At 44.1% G+C, this 21,436-nt stretch overlaps 1 pseudogene; it reads right to left on the reverse strand.

Moving 5' to 3' along the window:
- Positions 1-10,708: 10,708 nt before the first annotated feature.
- LOC147985070 (uncharacterized) lies at positions 10,709-15,116 on the reverse strand (annotated as a pseudogene).
- Between the last annotated feature and the right edge of the window lie 6,320 nt (positions 15,117-21,436).

Below are 21,436 nucleotides of genomic sequence, written 5' to 3' on the forward strand. Positions count from 1 at the left end.
AGTTTTACGTGGCTGCTACGGGCTTAGCAAGAACCGTTCTTACCTATGTATCAAAAACCACAACACGGTATAATGATTGCTTTTTGATCTTCAGAAAGAACCTTGTTCATTGAATCCGATTCAACTAAAGTTGGAGAAACTGACACCCGCCAGCCACCTGTGTGCAAAGCACGTCAGTAGAACTAGTATCATGAACGCGGTCATGTAATGTCGGTCTGGGCCGCTTCATCCAACAATACCGTCGAATCAAGAAACAACTAGTGACGGCAAGCAATACGTATATACGCACGCCCACAACTCCTTTGTGTTCTACTCGTGCATATAACATCTACGCATAGACCTGGCTCACATGCCACTGTTGGAGAACGCAACATTTCAAAAAAAAATCCTACGATCACGCAAGATCTGTCTAAGGATGCATAGCAACGAGAGGGGAGAGTATGTCTACGTACCCTCATAGACCGAAAGCGGAAGCATTAAGAAACGCAGTTGATGTACTCGAACGTCTTTGCGATCCAACCGATCAAGTACCGAACGCACGGCACCTCCGTGATCTGCACACGTTCAGCTTGGTGACATCCCTCATACTCTTGATCCAGTTGAGGCCGAGGGAGAGTTTCGTCAGCACGACGGCGTGTTGACGGTGATGATGAAGTTACCGGCGCAGGGCTTTGCCTAAGCACTCCGACGATATGACCGAGGTGTGTATCTGTGGAGGGGGGCACCGCACACGGCTAAAACAATTGTCAACTTGTGTGTCTATGTGGTGCCCCCCTCCCCCGTATATAAAGGAGGGGAGGAGGAGGAGGGCCGGCCTCAAGGGGCGCGCCCAAAGGGGAGGTTCCTACTCCTAGTAGGAATAGGTTTCCCCCTTTCCTAGTCCATGTAGGAGAAGAAGGAAGGAGAGGAGAGGGAGAAGGAAAGAGGGGGGCGTCGCCCCTTCCCTAGTCCAATTCATACCAGCCCATGGGGGGCGCGCGGCCACCCCTTGAGGCCCTTCTCTCCTTTCCCGTATGGCCCATTAAGGCCCACTACTTACTCCGGCGAATTCCTGTAACTCTCTGGTACTCCGAAAAATACCTGAATCACTCAGAACCTTTCCGATGTCCGAATATAGACTTCCAATATATCGATCTTTATGTCTCGAGCATTTCGAGACTCCTCGTCATGTCCATGATCTCATCCGGGACTCTGAACAACCTTCGATACATCAAATCACATAACTCATAATACAAATTGTCATCAAACGTTAAGCGTGCGGACCATACGGATTCGAGAACTATGTAGACATGACCGAGACTCATCTCCGGTCAATAACCAATAGCAAAACCTGGATGCTCATATTGGTTCCTACATATTCTACAAAGATCTTTATCAGTTAAACCGCATAACAACATACATTGTTTCCTTTGTCATCGGTATGTTACTTGCCCGAGATTCGATCGTCGATATCATCATACCTAGTTCAATCTCGTTACTGGCAAGTCTCTCTACTCATTCCGTAATGAAACACCCCGCAGCTAACTCATTAGTCACATTGCTTGCAAGGCTTATAGTGATGTGCATTACCGAGAGGGCCCAGAGATACCTCTCCGACAATCGGAGTGACAAATCCTAATCTCGATCTATGCCAACTTAACAAACACCATCGGAGAAACCTGTAGAGCATCTTTATAATCACCCAATTACGTTGTGACTTGGATAGCACACTAAGTGTTCCTCTGGTATTCGGGAGTTACATAATCTCATAGTCATAGGAACATGTATAAGTTATGAAGAAAGCAATAGCGATAAACTAAACGATCATAGTGCTAAGCTAACGGATGGGTCTTGTCCATCACATCATTCTCTAATGATGTGATCCTGTTCATCAAATGGCAACCCATGTCTATGGCTAGGAAACTTAACCATCTTTGATTAACGAGCTAGTCAAGTAGAGGCGTACTAGGGACACTTTGTATGTCTATGTATTCACACATGTACTAAGTTTCCGGTTAATACAATTCTAGCATTAATAATAAACATTTATCATGATATAAGGAAATATAAATAACAACTTTATTATTGCCTCTAGGGCATAATTCCTTCATAAACTTCAAATCAAACAGTTACATCGGAAATTATTAATGATAACTTAGACCCATGCCATCTGCCTTAACCCTACATGCAACAAATTGGGAAAGCATCCTAGTTGGCATGTTCGTCATTGAGGAACTCTTCTCCAATCTCCTGATCCTCCATGCCTGGCCAAGTTAATAGCCAAGGATGAGCCAATGAGCTAGTACTTTGAATGTACTCACAAGCAACCAACAAGGTGATAACAGAATATGTATGCATGGCTTAGTACACGGAAAGCTTCTACACTATATTTAAGAATTTGCAGACAGCTAGTTTTGTTTGCATGAACATGCCCTAATGATTTTAAAACCAAGTGAAATTCTAAACATTGATGTCATGAGGTTACATACATCAATGTAAACAAAGTTAGAACCATCTCTAACTTTATCATCTCGTCCTATCTACTCATATGACAAATAATCTCTTCCTATTCCCATCCCAAATTTTATAAAACAAAAACATCGATGTAGCCCAAGAGCGGTTGTCCAACTACGGGTTTGCAGTTAATCAACAAGGCACTAATCACCCTGTCGAAGGTGGATGGAGCTGCGGATACCAAGGATTTTCGGCCAATTAGCCTAGTGCATGGGGCGGTTAAAATCTTCGAGAAGGCCCTATCCGTGCGTCTGGCAGAGGACTTGCCATAGATTATTGGCATGCATCAAAGTGCCTTTGTTTGTGGCCGATCCATCCATGAAAACTTCATGATGGTTCAAGGAACCGTGCACAAGATCCACGCCCTCAGAACTCCCACAATCATGTTGAAGCTAGATATTTCCAAGGCCTTCGACACTGTGAAGTGGCCATTCATCGTGGAGGTGCTTGCTAACACTACAATAAAAATACACTTTTGTGATGATACGTGTTTGTCACAGTAGGTCACATTTTCTGTCATGCATGTACATCCAAGACGATTTTATGACAGAATCAAGATAGTCATACCTGTGCTGTCGTAGAAGTGTACCATGACATTACCAAAATTATCATCACGGAAGTGTCCACTTCCATGATGATAAATGGCACATCATGGAAGTGCTTTCGTCAAGGCTAACCGGCACGTGGCATCCACCGTAATGGGTCGCTGTTAAGCTATTGGGTCCGGTTTGGATCCGATAACCCGTTAACAGCCTAGACCAATGGGGATTTTCCACGTGTAAAATTCTTAATGGCCAGAGGAACCACGTGTTGGCTCATCGTTCGGACAGATGTCTTCCACTCATTGGACAGGAGGCGCCTATGATACGTTGACACGTGGCACGGCCCAACAAAGGCCCATTCTGGTGAAAAGGCCGGTCCATTTGACTTGGTCAAAAGGTAGCGGGCCGGGCCACGGAAAGCCTGTTAACGGCCTGTTCGTATATAGCCCATTTACGACCCGCTAACTCACGGCCCATTATGGCCTCTCCTAATTTGGCCCAGTAGCGCCATCTGGGCCGTCCAATATGATTCCAGCCATTGTAACTTCCGGACCATGACATATTTTGGCCCATAGGAGGCCCTTTGTAACTCTAGGCCCATTAAAGGCCCGAGATGAAACTGGCCCATAATGAATAGTGTATCGCTTTATACCCATTAAAGGCCCATTATTCCGTCGGCCATTTCCAGCCCGTGTTAACTTTCGGCCTTCTAAGGGCCCATTTATGCTTGGGCTCATTTCTAGAATTCGATTACTTATGGTCCGTTACTGGCCTGTTTCGCTCGTGGGCCAAATTCAGCCTATGGTTACAGTCGGCCTATTTGTGGCCCGTTAACCTATTGGGTTGTTTTCATAGCATCATCAAATACGGCCTATTAACGGCCCGTTATGGTCGGGACATAAAACAGATGGTTTCCACTCTAGCCCGTTTAAGGCCCATTTTGCGAACTGTTATTGGTCCACGAATAGTATGGCCCATGTTTGGCGGAACGATTATACGGACCGTAGAAGGCCCATGGATCCTACGTCCCATAGGATGCCCATGGATCCTACGGCCCGTAGAAGGCCCATGGATCCTACGGCCCGTAGAAGGCCCATGGATCCTACAGCCCATAGCAGGCCCATGGATCCTATGGCACGTAGAAGGCCCATGGATAGTACAACCCGTGGAGGGCCATGGTCACTACAGCAGGTAGCAGGACCATGGTTACAACAGTCCGTGTGTTTCCATGGTTATTGTGGCCTAGTTATAAAAATAGGTTATTGTGGCCACTAGAAAAACATGGAAAAAACAACTGTAGTGACTACAAGCAAACAACTAAACAAGACAATAAGGACATAAATAAGCAAGCAACTAACGCTAGGCTATTACGGCTATTGCACATATTACATCCACTGGGCATCAAAGTTCGCCACCAGTGCAAATATAGGGAACAAAGAAGAATATTACATACATTGGCCATCTAAATTGGCCACCAATGCAAATAAACACGGTAGCAACACAAATCCATAACTGAAACAACTTCAGAAGAGCTCAAGAAGTATCCACCATGCTGGCAATAAGCTTAGCAAGCTTATTAGCTTTGTCCTATTTGGCGCTAAAATCCTCCAACGCTTGTTGTTGCACCAGAAAGTATGCATCTGAATGCTCCAGGGACTTCCGCAGTCCTTCGGCTTCTTGTCGCAGCACAGCTGATCAATGTCTTTCAGCTTGTAGTTGAGACTCAAGAAACAGAACTGATTCACACAGTGAGTTTAAATAGCTTGTGCTAGCGGTAGTGGCCAGTACTCGAACACTAAACCAAGACAAGACTTTGGGGTTGTCTCACTGTCATCAAGATAGTTTTCCTTAGCTGTTTTATCAGCTTTGTTGGAGACCAACATGGATGTCTCACTATCCTGAACCTTATCTGCATTACTTCCTTTACCATTGCTTAATAAGGCACTCTTCCCCAATATTCTGTCAGCATTCTAAAAGAAGAAACAAGCAGACACATAACAGGTTTAGCATGTACTAGTATATGAAACTCATTTTGGTGAACCAGTTCATTAGTAAGGTGGACAAGATTAAACTACCAAGTCTTCTATTGCCGAGTAGTACATCATAAAAGCATCAAACAAACATATATCTATGTCCTATGGTCACTACATTGTCTTGTCAAATCAAAATAGAGATATGGTGCAAATCATATTAGTTCAAGACAAAGCAGCACTGAAAGAATACAAAGTGTGGGAAACTACATGGCACAACAAGATTTCAGATGGGTACCACGGGTCTACGTGTACAACAACACTAATGGCTCTGTTGTGATGCTAGTAATGTGCATGATATAAGAAGTCAACTATATACACAATTGAAATTGAAATCAACAGAGCTATTTATAAGAGCAAACTTGTTAAAGAAACATGCGTAAACATATTGTGACATTGGAGTTCCGATTGGATCCTTCAATTTAAAAATAAGTTTGTATGAGTAAATAGAGTGATACAAGAGTAAAGCAGTATGCACGATAGCAATGGAATCTTAAATGAGCATAGTTGTTCTTCAGGTTTAAGCACTTGTTCTACATTAATAGAGTATAGTAAGACGCAAGCATATAGTACTTAAAAATAAAAAAGGAGCTCATAGACCTTACCACATTCTTGGTTCGGGACCAGTACAGAACAAGGCGTTCCCGGTCATTGTCCAGTAAATGTGTCTCAAGAGAACGTAAGGGAATTTGATGAGTTTCTTTGCCAGTGAAGTACATTTTCTTCGGGTAATTCCGATACCGCCACCAAGCATTCTTAAAGATAGCAGAGGTATTAGAACAGGTTACCTCATCCTGAGTTTCCAAATCGGTCCTTCGATATAGAGAAAAATGGGAAAATTTGTTGTATTATAACCATCATGGAAGTAGGATGTATGGGACAAAGCAAGGTAATTGCCATGAATAACATTACTTAAACGTAACTCCTGGACAAACACCTGCAACTGGCATTTTCCTTCATCTTCAGTATAATATTTCCATGATGGGAAGATACACACATAGGATTTAACAACGTCAAATGCGATAGATGCTAAACTATGAATGGTTGGTTGTGCTTCCTCCACAGGAATAGGTGTACTAACTGGTGGAATTAGGGTTCGTTGTGGTAGTACTGGTGCTTTGGGCACTGGAGCTGCCTTACTAACTGCTCTTGTTTGGGAGCTCAGTGGTGGATATGGTGTTGTGTCAACAGTAAGTAGGTTACTATCTGCTGGGGTTGGGGTTAGATTGGGTGAAGCTAGTTCTTTGTCCATCGCAGTAAGGGTACAATCCGCGAGTGTCTGGGTTATGTGTGGTAGGGCTGGTTCTTGTGCATGTACAACCGGGGTGCTATCTCCACCAAGAGGTAGCACTGTTTTTATTTGAAGACCGTGTTTTTACTCCGCTAGATACTGCCATCACCCGCTCCATCAAATGGCTGATAAACATGAAACATAGTTGAATGTACAGACATTGTATGAGAGACAGATGCAATAGATAGTGTGGAAAAAGAGGGCATGAAATAGTTGACATGTATATTGTTTAAATAAAAAGGATAGCATGACATAATTTCACATATATGATATCTATCTAAACTAGATAGCATAGCATGACATAATTCAAAGATATGATGACTAACTAAACAAGATGACATGACATAATTATATATGTCTTTAGTAAACAGGTTCGCATGACATAATTCACATACATGTTATCTAAGTAATCAGGATCGCATGATTTAATTCACATATGTGATTTATAGGCTAAGCAGAGGGCATTCGCATATATGATGTCTGAACTAAGAACATGGTGTTGAATATTGTGTATATGATGTCTAAACTATGCAATGCAAGACACCATATGCATGATATGAGCAGTATAACCGTGCCAAGTTAGAACATACACCTCGATGGGGGAATAGAACTGGTCATCTGTCTCTGAATCCATCTTTGAGGAGCTATCGGGACCCAGCAAGAGATCTGCTTCGACAGGTACCACTGTCTGCTCTGAAGACCTTGTTTTCACTCAGATTTTTCCATCACCTACTCAAATGGCTGATTCACAGGAAGAGTAGTTTAATATACAATCATTGTCGACAAATGGAGATGTAATGAAGAAAAGGATGGGCAAGATATAATTCAAATATATTATGTCTGGTTAAACAGGATGGCATTGCATATTTCACATATATTATGGCTGGCTAAAAGAGATGAGACTGCATAATTCCCATATATGATATAGAAACTAAACAGGTGGCATTACAGAACATGTATAAACTAAGCAGATGACATATATGATGTCAAAAGTAGGCACTGCAAGGCAACATATGCATGATATGACTAACATCATCATGCCAAGTGAGAGCAAACACCTTGGGGGGGAGGGGTAAATAGGAGTGTTAAGTTGCGTCTGAATCCGCCTCAGAACATATATCTTCCTCTGGATTACAATCTGGAGAGGGGGAGGGTTTGCCATTGAACCCACCATGGAGCGATGTCTGCATGGCATTGTATTGCCGCGCAAAACTCTTCTCTTTTTCTCTACATGTTCAGCATGACTGTATACAATATCTGACATGCATACGAAAAAATATAGTGAGATTATGTAAGGAGAGCATGTAGAAATCTAGAGTGATGGTAACAACCAGTGGATGGATCCAAAAATAATGATAGCAGGCTGATGATAGCTTTAATTTAATAAAAAGACAGATGATGATTTCTTTACTATTTGTTTCCCACCCAAGATGAACAACATAGGCATACCCTAGGTGAACCAGATAATAGACAGAGATACTATTCATTGCTTCCTCAATATGTGTCCCACAACTAATTTTAAAACTCAAGTTTGAACATTAATTTGGACTTGACTTGGAGTTTAAGAGGTGAACAGGACGATCAAGTAGGAGGTAATATTAAGCAATGCATAACATAAGGAGAAACAAAAGAGTGCGACCTCTCTTGTGGACCCGTGTACTCCTCTGGTTCATCTGCTGAGTCGATGATGGTGATGCCGTTGTGGTGGGTGCCGGCGGCAGGGAAGGAGATATGAGGCGACGAAAGATAGTCAGGAGTCATGATGTCTGGTTTGGTGGATACTTTTGTCGATGGAGCAGCTCAGGTGAGGTGGACGACGTCGCGACAGGAGCAAAACAAACCACACAAAGTTTTCTTCGACACCTACCTGTAACTGAAGTAATTTTGTAAGGGCTCCTTTGGCTTGCAGGATTCTAAAAATGCAGGGATAGGAAAACACCAGAATAGGATAGGAATGCACATGGAAACGAAGCATTTGTAAACACATGATTTCTGTCAACTTGGGTGTTTGGTTCACAGGAATTGGAAGAGCAGAGGAATGCCAAGAAACATGGCCAAATTAAAGAGAAACCATATGAAAGCATGTACAGTTAGAATGTTATTCTGCCACTAATGCACTTGGTCTTGTCTTCATGCATAGGATTTTGAAAAGTAGGTCCAGGTGGATGTTTTGCTCCATTCCTTTCAACAAAATGCATGAATAATTGAACAGTAGAGTGACATAGGAAAAATTCCTATTGCTATGCTTTTCCTTCAGTTTTTCCTTTGAACCAAAATATCCCTAATGGATCGACATGAATGTAGAGTAATAAGTGATGCGACAAGTGCACAACCTCTTTTCCGTAGTCGTGTCGACCTCGGCTTCATTTGATTGGTCGCCGAAGAAGTTGAGCCAGAGGTCGTCATGACCCACAAGTATAGGGCACCAATTGTAGCTCTTTTTGATAAGTAATAGTGTCGAACCCAACGAGGAGCAGAAGGAAATGACAAGTGGTTTTCAGCAAGGTAATGTCTGCAAGTGTTGAAATTGTAAGTAACATAGTAGTTTGATAGCAAGATAATTTGTAACGAGAAAATAATGATAGTAGTAACAAAAGTGCAGCAAGGTAGCCCAATCCTTTTGAGGCAAAGGACATGCCAAAACAGTCTCTTATAGTAAGCAAAGCGTTCTTGAGGGTACACGGGAATTTCATCTAGTCACTTTCATCATGTTGGTTCGATTCGTGTTCGCTACTTTGATAATTTGGTATGTGGGTGGACCGGTGCTTAGGTGTTGTTCTTACATGAACAAACCTCCTACTTATGATTAAACCCCTCGCAAGCATCCGCAACTATGAGAAAAGTATTAAGAATAAATTCTAACCATAGCATTAAACTTTTGGATCCATTCGATACCTTACGGAATAGCGCATAAACTAGGGTTTAAGCTTCTGTCACTCTCGCAACCCACCATCTAATAACTACTACACAATGCATTCCCTTAGGCCCAAATATGGTGAAGTGCCATGTAGTCGACGTTCACATGACACCACTAAGGGAATCACAACATACATATTATCAAAATATCGAACACATATCAAGTTCACATGATTACTTGCAACATGATTTCTCCTGTGACCTCAAGAACAAAAGTAACTACTCACAAATGATAATCATGCTCAAGACCAGAGGGGTATTAAATAGCATATTGGATCTAAACATATAATCTTCCACCAAATAAACCATATAGTAATCAGCTACAAGATGTAATCAACACTACTAGTCACCCACAAGCACGAATCTATAGTTCCGGTGCAAAGATTGAACACAAGAGATGAACTAGCGTTTGAGAGGAGATGGTGTTGTTAAAGATGTTGATGGAGATTGCCCTCCCCAAGATGGGAGAGTTGTTGTTGGTGATGATGATGACGATGATTTCCCCCTCCGAGAGGGGAGTTCCCCTAGCGGAATCGCTCCACCGGAGGGCAAAAGTGCTCCTGTCCAAGTTCCGCCTCGAGACAGCTGCGCTCCGTCCCGAAAGTCCTCTCTTTATTTTTTTTCTAGGTCAAATGGACTTATATACCAGAAGATGGGCACCAGACGTGGGCCTGGGTGAGCACAACCCACCAGGGCGCGCCTGGGCTCCCTTGCGTGCCAGGTGAGTTGTGCCCACCTGGTGAGCCCCCTCTGGTACTTATTTGCTCCAATATTCTTCAAATATTACACAAAAAATCTCCGTAAAGTTTCAGCTTGTTTGGAGTTGTGCAGAATAGGTAGCCTGACATAGCTTTTCTAGGTCTAGATTCCAGTTGTCGGAATTCTCCCTCTTTGTGTGTACCTTGCATTTATGAGAGAAAAGGCATTAGTATTACTCCAAAAAGCATTATTATGCATACAAACATCATAAATAACAGTAGGAAAACATGATGCAAAATGGACGTGTCAACTCCCCCAAGCTTAGACCTCGCTTGTCCTCAAGCAAAAACCAAAATCGAAAAACATGTCCACATGGTTAGAGAGAGAGAGAGGTGTTGATAAAAACAAAATACGGACATAGAAGCATCATGTAGATTGTTATAATAGCAACAAATATAAACATAAGACTTTTATCATAGACTTCTCATGAATAAGTAACAATTCATCACACAATTGATGTATAAAGCATAAACTCTATTAGAAACAAACAATGTTCTTGGTCAACCTTGCAACTACAATCCATCATGTTTTCAGGAAGGGTGATACGGGGCTAACCCGGCATAGGCCGATCTTTCACGATTGGAGTGGGTTCCCTCAAAGAATACGATGAACATGCGGAAGAGCGGAGAGAAAACACAAGGGGAAACACTCAAGAACAAGTCCAATCACACATCCACTAGACAATCAAACACACAAGATCCACAAGGTACATGAACAGCAAAAGGAAAGATACAAGGTAAAGTTCATCTCCATGAGGAGGTCTTGAAGGGGCCACCCAAGAGGGGGTCTTGAATCCAACGTGGATCTTCTCCGATGAGGTGCCGGTCCCTCGCAATGGAGTAGATCCGGATGGATGAGCGAAGCTCTATCTCACATATGAGCTAACACAACGCTAACCCTAGAAAGGAGGTGGAGGTGGTCTATTTATAGTCTAAGCCACGAAGGGGTAAGTGGGAGAGGGATACAAGGCCAAGGCCTGCGGCTGCGCACAGGCAGGTACCGGACGTCCGGTGGTTCAGGGCGGTCCAGACGTCCGGCGCGCATCGGATGTCCGTTGGTTCTTCTCAGGTGTACTGGCACCGGTCGTCCGGTCGGCATCAGTCGTCCGGGCGCTGGGACTCGTCGGACGTCCGGTATTTGTCGGATGTCCGGCCGATGTAGCACTCGTCGCCTGGAGTTCTTCTGGCCGTCTGGGCTGCGTCAGGTACCGGATGTCCGGTGGTGTTCGGACGTCATGTGGCTATAGCTTGTAGCAGCTCCCCTTCTTCTGTCTTCTCTTCCATGCTTCCCTCGTGGATGGTGTAGGTGTTCTTTGGCGCTTGCACTCCTCCTCGTCATCTGTGAGGTTCCAGTAATACCTATGCATGCACACGAGAGGGGTGTCAAGTAGTATACCATCCTCGAAAGGGTCAAGTGAGCACGTGTAAAGGAGATGATTCACCTTTGTGTATGTGAAGGAGATGTCGCATGTGTCACTTGCCAAACAGACTCTTGACATGGTGATGTCCATAGGATGCTTCGCATCATCTCCCCTCCCTTGGGAAAGATCCGACCTCGGATCGAAAACCAAATCACCATGGGAAAGAGATGGTTTTGCCGTGTAGAAGTGGACATTCACCAAGTAGTCAGCATCTTCAAGCTTGAAGTGGGCACTCTCCAATGTCGCACCGCCTAGTGATTCCTTCAAAATGAGCAAGGACAACAAACACTTGGAAAAATAAATGTGGTTATCATTAGTGCAAAACCAAGCATTCAAGAGGTTTCACCAAACAAGTGTCATCATCATGCAAAGTGTATGGTTTGACAAAGGATAGTGACATGACATGTAAGCACATAAATTGAGCACAAGCAAAGATATCATGGGGACAAGCATGTAAATGTGAGGTAGTGATGCAAATATGTGTGACAAGATAATAAGAATCTACCTCAAGGTTATAGCAAGCATGGGCAAAGTGCTCAATGAAAGGTCGATGGTAGGCATAAGAAGCATTCACAACACCAAATAAAATGAAGTGTCTAAACACGTGGGTCAAGTGCAAGACAATCCAAGCATAACGTGTGTTAGGTGTAGTGAAGATAGTATGGCACGCAACACAATAGAAAGAGCAATTGTTCATCATGTGCGAGGCAATCAAGTCAATCATGTGAAAAGCAATGGAACATGGCATATGTGAAGTGATGACATTGTTGCAACCAAACATATTAGAGTAGCAAGTAGTCCAAGAATTGGATGCAACACACAAGGCATATATATCATGATGCATGGGAATGTGAAAATCATGAATGGAGGCAATATAACTAACATGTGTGCAAGCAAAGGGTCCAAGATGACAAATAAGTCTCATGGTGCAAGCAACACAAGTAGTATGATCCACAATATGCATGCTCATGGTTTGGGGGTTCACAAAACAGAAGGATATCACCTTGAAAGCATGTCCTTGTGCGTCCTTCACAATGCCGAAGCACAAGCAAGTATGATGTAGAAGCGCCATGGTAGAAGGTGGTTCGCTCTCAAGAGCTTGGATTGTCAACTCACCTGACGTGGAAGTTGACACGAAGCCCAAGTTTCCTACACATGCACACGATAAAATAAAGAATGTATGTGCATGGTAGATAAACACATCATCCATCATGATGGTTCTCCTCTCTTGCACATAACCATTAGTAGCACAAGTGCATGAATAATATGATGCAACAAAGGCTATATTTATGGCACTAGGTATATGGTGCAAAGAGGTAAGACAAGCATGCTTCACAAGAAATATGTCAAAATCTCCAAATATATGGGAGAATGCTATGGGGGCAAACTCATTGTCAAGACTAAGGGCATTGTTGCACTCAATACATGTCAAATCATCTAGCATGAGAGAGGCAACATATGGAAATATATGATAAGAAGCAATAACAATCATGTGCAAAGCATGTAGATGGTTGTCATCAACTACATCAAATGAGCAAGTATGAATCATCGGTGATGCAACAAGGCAAGCAATCATAGGAATCAAGTCGTGCAAGCTAGTAGTGCGATGATGCAACATACTATAGGAAATCATGGCATTCATGTCATGTGAGCAAATAATAGTCATAGGCAATGTACATGACATATCGCAAGCATGAACACAAAGCAAGATGAAAGTATCATCATAGGCATGGGGTACAAAGCAAACATGGCAATAGAAAGTAATATCTCCACCAAGCTTGCAGATACACATATAAGTAGTAGAATCAATCATCATGTGTAATGCAAAGCATGGGTCACAAATGCATGGCAAAGGCATAAGAATGAGCATATCATGCAAAGTGAACATAGCAAGATGGGCATAGAATATGTAATGGACAATAACCCATAACCATGTGAGGGTCATGTAGAAGAAATGCGCGAAGTTGTTGCACAATGGGAACGGTGTGAAATACAATCCACGTGATACCAAGTCATCATTGCTCTCTACATCTCATTTTGGCAACTCATGGGATTGTGAGGTTGACAAGTATTCATGGGTACCTACACAAAAGAGACACAAACGAAAGAAATTGTGTGTGTGGTAAATGTACACATCATCCATCATGATGTGTATGTGCACGTGAGAGTTAGCACAAGATAAGCATCGCTCAAAGAAATTTGATGCATGGTACAAGAACATGTCATCCATCATGAAAGAATAGTTATTGTGTATAACACGATGGGGATGCAAATTGAGCATACAAGTATAAGTCACAACAATAGCATTTTATTCATGGGAAGCATATTGTGCACATAAGTATGAGGATCATGCAATGGATTGGATGGATCAAAATCTCCTAAAATGTATGAGGAAACTATGAGGGTCTCCTCATAAGCAATATTGGAAACATCATATGGAGAAAATGGACAACATCCAAAACAATGCATATTCGAAGCTAGGTAGTCATGGCATGGCATATGAGATAAACGATGCAAAGGGAGCATATCAATATCATCACAAGAAAAACAAATGTCGATAACCATGGGCTTGTCATCTATGCCATAAGTGCAAATTGGTTAATTTTAATGGCATATGCATAGTCACTACAATGAGATTGCAAATATGACATATTGTTGATCTCATGCATAGCATATGACAAGTCAAGCGGATTGTCAAACATGATGTGACCTAGAGAATTGTCATAAGAAATTCTATGTAACATGGCATCACAACTAAGAGACTCCACATGGCAATCGCCATACTCATCATAAATGGGTAAACCATCACATGGGGAAGTCGCACTAGCACGAAGTATGGTAATAGGTTGATCAACATCATGCAAGCAAAGAATGTCCACTAGTGGGACTAGAGCATCACCTTCACCTATGTTACCTTGTTCATTCCACTCAAGTGGTGTAGGTGAGGTGGGAAAGGCCAAATGGTGGTCATCTTCATCTTGATGGAACCATGTGGGGGGTGCATCATATTCCACCATGACCATCGTCTTGTCCAAAGGGAGGACGTAGTCGTCGTGAATCGGCACATCATCATATATGGGACCTAGCACCAAATGAGAAGACACAATAGAAGTAGAGGTCAAGTTGTTAGAAATGCAAATAGCCTAACGAGACCTATCAACTATCACACTCTCTCTATGTGGTGGTTCACTCACTCCCTCAAAGTAGGTGCACTCAATCTCACGTATGGTGGAGTCACTCATCTCACTCAAGTGGTGGGGGTTGTGGCTCTCCTCACATGGGAATTGGGGCAACTCGTCATATATGGGGCTAGTGGTGAAGTCACTCTCACTCTCAATATGGTGGCACAAGTGACTCAAGTCATCAAAAGTCACCGTGGTCGAGGTGAAATACTCAACCATCTCATCGCCGTCGCCATGGATGAAGGCCGAAGATGGCACATCATCACTCTCCTCCATGACCGAAGGTAAAATCCCATTCTCGATCATCTCGTCACCGTCGCCGTGGATGAAGGCCAAAGATGGCACATCATCACTCTCGCCTCCTAAGATGGAAGCATCATCCTTGCTCACCACCTTATCGCTCGCCTCCAAAGCTTGGTCCCTGAGGGTCCCCGTGTTGTACTCGTCGCTGCACCGTCTTAAAAAAGAGTAATGGTAGACTCGGCATCGTCAATGCCACAAAGAGGTATGGCGGTGAAGTCGAACTTGGGAGCATCGTCTTGGAGCTCGTCGGGCTTGGACATCATGGTGGTACTAGCCTCATGCTAGACGTCTTGGAGCTTGGTCTTAGAGAAGTGTGCTTGGGGTCGAGAAGCCTTGGCCTTCATGAGTTCTTGTTCCGCCTTGAGCACCAATGTAGTTGTCGTCGAGGGACTTGTAGTTCTCTAGGAAGATCGTCTTGGAGATGTTGTTGTGCAATCCCATCATGAAGTGGAATTTCATCGAAATGGGGTCGTCCACGCTAGCTCGTCGCAAGGCAATCTTCATCTCCTTGAAGTACTTGTGGATGGACTTGGATCCTTGGGTGGTGTTCTCCAGTTGGCATAGAAGTTGTTCCATGTAGGTTGGAGGCACGAACTATCGCCTCAAAGCTCTCTTCGTCTTGGGCCAACTCATGTCGTAGGTCTCCGAAGGTGCGTGAAGCCACCATGTGGACTCATGGTCGTGGAAGTTCCTTGTGGCGCACTTCACTTCATCTTCTGGAGGGACTTGATGTAGCTTGAGGTAGTCGTCCATTAGGCGCTCCCACTCGATATACTCCTCGGGTTCTTGAGTCCCATAGAAAGGAACCACGTGGTTGACGTCAAGGTCGTAGTAGCTCGTGGAAGTCGCGGACTTGAGCTTGGGGAGCTTCTCTTGAAGTGCTTGTGGGCGAAGATGACGTATGTCCATAGGCGAAGATGCCAAGGGAGATGGTGAAGTCGTTGAGCGGTTGTTGGTGTTGAGCTCTTGACCTTCACGTCCTTGTTGGTGATGGTGTCAATGCCGATGTGATTTTGCCGAAGATGGTAGCTTGGAGACATGTGCTCTTGGGTGTCTTCTCGAAGATGAGGAAGACCGCTTGTAGGACTTGATGAGGGCTTTGATCTCCTCCATTTGAGCTTGCATCTTGGCTTCGTTGGAGTTGTTCGTGGCATCGAACTCGTCATTGTTGTTGTAGACCGAAGATGAAATGCCTTGCCTATCCATCACAAGACTCGAGTAGAGGTGAGTAGGAAATGAGATAAACAATACCAAGTTACCTTTTCCCAAAGTTGAGGATGTATCTCGTTTCACTCAATGTGAGATGAAAGAATAGTGGAATTGGTACCTGACTTGTTCACTCACACCTATCAAGTAAAGCTTATGGAGTAACTCGGTGAGGATAGTGGCACAAAAATTTCATGTAAAATGTTAGCAAGAGTCAATAATGTTGAAAGAGATTCACAAATTCGCAAGTGAAACAAGTAGACCAATAGCAATGAATGGCACATGGAAACGCACACACGAATAGATAAATGGGGTCATGCAACCAAGGAATGAGCACAAAATGTGGAATCCACGTAAAACGCTCGTGTTGCACAACTCAAGAGAGACGCTAGCACGATTGCTCTATAGGCGGATATGACACTTGTGCACAACCTATAAGATGCAAAATGGATAAACTTTCTATCCCAAGTATGTTATGTATGTATGGTTCCCGGTGTTCCTCACACGATGATCGAAGATGATCAAGTATGATACCATATGATATATTGTAATGCACTATGATACGATGCTATGGCTCTTGCTTACAAGCTTCTTTGTTTTTTCTCTTTTTCTTTGCTTAAAATCTTATTCTTTTTTTATGGCCACAATGTTAAATGCACAAACCAAGATAGCAGTTGTGTATATACGGGAACAATCTTGCAACACAAGAGATGATATGATATCAAGATGGTATGGTATGTATGCAATGGATGGTGTAGATCACTAATGTGCACAAGTAACATTGTCGGCAATACTCAAATGGCTAGTCTCGATAGGCAAGTAATGCAAAATGGGCTAGGGGTTATCAATGCAACTGCAAGGGGAATATACAATGATGTCGTCGAGGTTACCGTCCGTGATGTACGATGACGACCTCGTGGCGATGATGAGTGGAGGTGTTCTTTTATGTCGAACCGTTCCTAATTAGCCGAAACACCTTAGGAAACGGAAAAACCGCGAACTCAAAATCCCCAATGTCAAGTGGTGGTAGCGGAAAGCGGTGGTGATGAATGATGGGTTAGGCGAGTAGGCAATGCACAAGTGGTGGTGGTGGTTGATGAGGAAGCAACCATCCCTAAGTATCCGAAACACCTTAGGAGACTCGAATCATTACTCAAGCAACCACATATGCAATGGGGATCAAGATGGGTTAGGTTGCGGAAGTCGGTGGTGGTGTAGCGGATGACGTGGTGGAAGCCCTAGGCAAAGATGCCAAAGTTGCAACAATTTGATGGGGTCAAATGATGTTGGTGGTATTTTTGTGGGAAGGGGGATGTCAGTGGCGGAGCTAGCTTTTGATGACAGGGTGGTCCGCTCCAAAAAAATTTGATAACTAATATTGCATGTAAACGTTCTAACTAATTATCAATAAGACAAAGAAATAGATTAATATGGTCTTACGAGCACACTAAAATTCACAATTCAATCTTAGTTTTGCATAAAGAAGCGTACATAGTAAATAGTACATGGCTGCCATGAAGGTATCAAATAGAAACACTGACCATAGTACATACCTTGAGAAGTTCAAAAAGACTGTTTCTGGCCTACGCTTTTGCATTGCCATGAAGGTATCAATTATGTCATCTTCATTCACCTCAGAGAAAGCATCCCTCTCAATGTATGTAACTAGGCAATCATCCAAAAGACTATCACCCATCTTATTTCTCAACTTGCTCTTGACTATAGTCATGGCAGAAAATGCTCTCTCAACATTTGCCGTTGCCACCAGTAGAATCAATACCAATTTTAAAAGCAAGTACACCAAATGATGAACTACCGGTACAACTTCGGTGGTTTTCTCTTCAGCCACATCCGACATATTCTCCGCCTTCTTCTTCTTCCCTATTTTCATAGCTTCTCTCTGGAAAAGAGAAACAATATCTCCAACCCCTCTTCATCTTCAAGAAATCTGCAAGAAAACTACTTTCTATCAATAAAGCTAATTTGGTATTTTCTATTTTGGTTTGTGTTCATGTAGTGGATAGCATAGGGCAAAAAAGCAAACCCTAAATCAGAAATTTGGGAATATTGCCATATTGGTACCTTATAAACCGGAGTGAGGCCACGAGGGCAGGGGCGCCGGCCGGCGGAAGAAGCGCAGCTCGCAGGTAGGGCAGGGGCAAGGGCTGAGTGGCGCAGCCACGCGTTGGGGCAGGGGCGCAAAGCCTCGCAGGGCGAGGGACGGTCGGGCGGGTGGGAGGACCGGAGGAGAGGCGGAGTTTCTAGGCGGCGGTGGCCGGCAGGGGCGCGACCGGCGGCTATCCAGTGAGGAACGGCGAGGCGGCTGCCTGGGGATCGCGGGACGTGGGGTCAAGCAGTCAAGCACCGGGCGTGGGCGTGCGTCGGTGACTAGGGCATCGGGACGACGAGGAACCTGGACTGGGCGGCTGCGTTCGTGTTTATTGGGCCTTTTTTTCTGGCCCACTAGTATGTATAGGTATATAGTAGACTGTGTCAAAATCCCAGGGTGGGCCGCGGCCCACCCTGGCCACCCTGTACGTTCGCCACTGGGGGATGTCAAGAGCTTCAAAACGAGCTAAAGAACGTCAAAATCGGAGTTCAGGTGAATTACTTATGGTCAAAACAACAATCAGCCGAAGTTTGAAACTACACGTATCGAATGTCCGTAAATGGACGGATGTCCGGTCGCCGGACATCCGGTCGGGTCGGAAATCCGCTATTTCAGCTCGGATTTGGGGTTCTGGTCATCCGGTAAGTGTCGGACTTCCGGTGGCTCAAAGGGCTCCGGACATACAGTAAAGTGACGGTCGTTCGGTGTATCGGGGTCAACACGAGATGCGAGTTTTGGGACGCGATTTTGGGTAGAAATTGATGATTTTGAGGTCAAAATTGATGAGGTTTCGTGGATGGAAAGTGGGAAAACTTGGGGAAATGCTAGATCCACTCAAAACCAGGCAAATCCATGGATCAAATCCAACAAAACTTCATCAAAGCAACAAATCACAAAAAAAATTGGGGCTATTTTTGATGGGGATTTTCAAATTTTAGGACGAAATCAAGCAAAAGAAGGCTAGAAAACGGTGGGAGGGACTCCAAATACGTGATCAACATGGCTCATGATACCATATGATACGGGGCTAACCCGTCATAGGCCGATCTTTCACGGTTGGAGTGGGTTCCCTCGAACAACACGATGAACAGGGGGAAGAACAGAGAGAAAACACAAGAGGAAACACTCAAGAACAAGTCCAATAACACATCCACTAGACAATCAAACACACAAGATCCACAAGGTACATGAATAACAAAAGTAAATATACAAGGTAAAGTTCATCTCCATGAGGAGGTCTTGAAGGGGCCACTGAAGAGGGGGTCTTGAATCCAACGTGGATCTTCTCCGAAGAGGTGTCGGTCCGTCGCAATGGAGTAGATCCGGATGGATGAGCAAAGCTCTATCTCACATATGAGCTAACACAACGCTAACCCTAGAAAGGAGGTGGAGGTGGTCTATTTATAGTCTAAGCCACGAAGGGGTAAGTGGGAGAGGGATACAAGGCCAAGGCCCACGGCTGCGCACATGCAGGTACCGGACGACCAGTGGGGGTCGGACGTCCGGTGGCTTAGGACAGTCCAGACGTCCGGTGCGTGTCGGATGTTCGTTGATTCTTCTCAGGTGTAGTGGCACCGGTCGTCTGGTCGGCACCGGTCGTCCGGGCACCGGTATTCGTCGGACGTCCGGCCGCTGTAGCACTCGTTGCATGGAGTTCTTCTAGCCGTCTGGGCTGCGTCAGTTACCGGATGTCCGGTGGCGTTCGGATGTCCGGTGGCTGTAGCTTGTAGCAGCTCCGCTTCTTCCATCTTCTCTTCCATGCTTCCCTCGCGGATGGTGTAGGTGTTCTTTGGCGCTTGCACTCCTCCTCGTCTTCCGTGAGGTTCCGGTAATACCTATGCATGCACACGAGAGGGGTGTCAAGTAGTATACCATCCTCGAAGGGGTCAAGTGAGCACGTGTAAAGGAGATGATTCACCTTTGTGTATGTGAAGTAGATGTCGCACGTGTCACTTGCCAAATGGACTCTTGACATGGTGATGTCCATAGGATGCTCCGCATCAAAGGGTCACGTATCGGAGCCTTTAGGAAAGTCCACATGCTCAACCATCATATAGTCTTCTATGATTGCTAACACTCACCGCATACACATGAGAAAAACATTTCAACCGGACACATAGAAAGATGGGGCTTATAGTTTCGCCTTGATACGTCTCCAACATATCTATAATTTTTTATTTTTCCATGCTGTTATATTATCAATCTTGGATGTTTTATAATCATTTTATATCATTTTTTGGTACTAACCTATTGACATAGTGCCAAGTGCCAGTTGCTATTTTTTGCATGTTTTTTACATCGCAGGAAATGAATACCAAACGGAGTCCAAATGCAACGAAACTTTACACAGATTTTTATGGACCAGAAGACACCCAATGGGCCAAGGCAGTGCCTGGGGGTGCTCCGAGGGGAGCACAACCCACCAGGGCGCTCCAGGAGGCCCAGGCGCGCCCTGGTGGTTTGTGCCCATGTCGGGTGCCCCTCGGACCGCCTCTTTGCTCTATAAATACCCCAATATTCCAGAAACCCTAGGGGAGTCGACAGAAATCAATTCCAACCGCTGCAGAGTCCAGAACCACCAGATCCAATCTAGACACCATCACGGAGGGGTTCACCACTTCCATTGGTGCCTCTCTGATGATGCGTGAGTAGTTATTTGTAGACCTTCGGGTCCGTAGTTAGTAGCTAGATGGCTTCCTCTCTCGTTTGATTCTCAATACAATGGTCTCTTGGAGATCCATATGATGTAACTCTTTTTGCGGTGTGTTTGTTGGGATCAGATGAGCTTTGAGTTTATGATCAGATCTATCTTTTTATATCCATGAAAGTTATTTGAGTTTCTTTGATCTCTTATATGCATGATTGCTTATAGCCTCGTATTTCTTCTCCGATATTTGGGTTTTGTTTGGCCAACTTGATCTATTTATCTTGCAATGGGAAGAGGTGCTTTTGTAGTGGGTTCGATCTTACGGTGCTTGATCCCAGTGACAGAAGGGGAACCGGCACGTATGTATCGTTGCTACTAAGGATAAAACGATGGGGTCTATCTCTACATAGATAGATATTGTCTACATCATGTCATCGTTCTTATTGCATTACTCTGTTTCTCCATGAACTTAATACACTAGATGCATGCTGGATAGCGGTCGATGTGTGGAGTAATAGTAGTAGATGCAGGCAGGAG

This window comes from Triticum urartu, chromosome 2A, assembly GCF_056163025.1.
Source record: "Triticum urartu cultivar PI428250 chromosome 2A, HENAU_Tu73, whole genome shotgun sequence".
NCBI classification, from domain to species: Eukaryota; Viridiplantae; Streptophyta; class Magnoliopsida; order Poales; family Poaceae; genus Triticum; species Triticum urartu.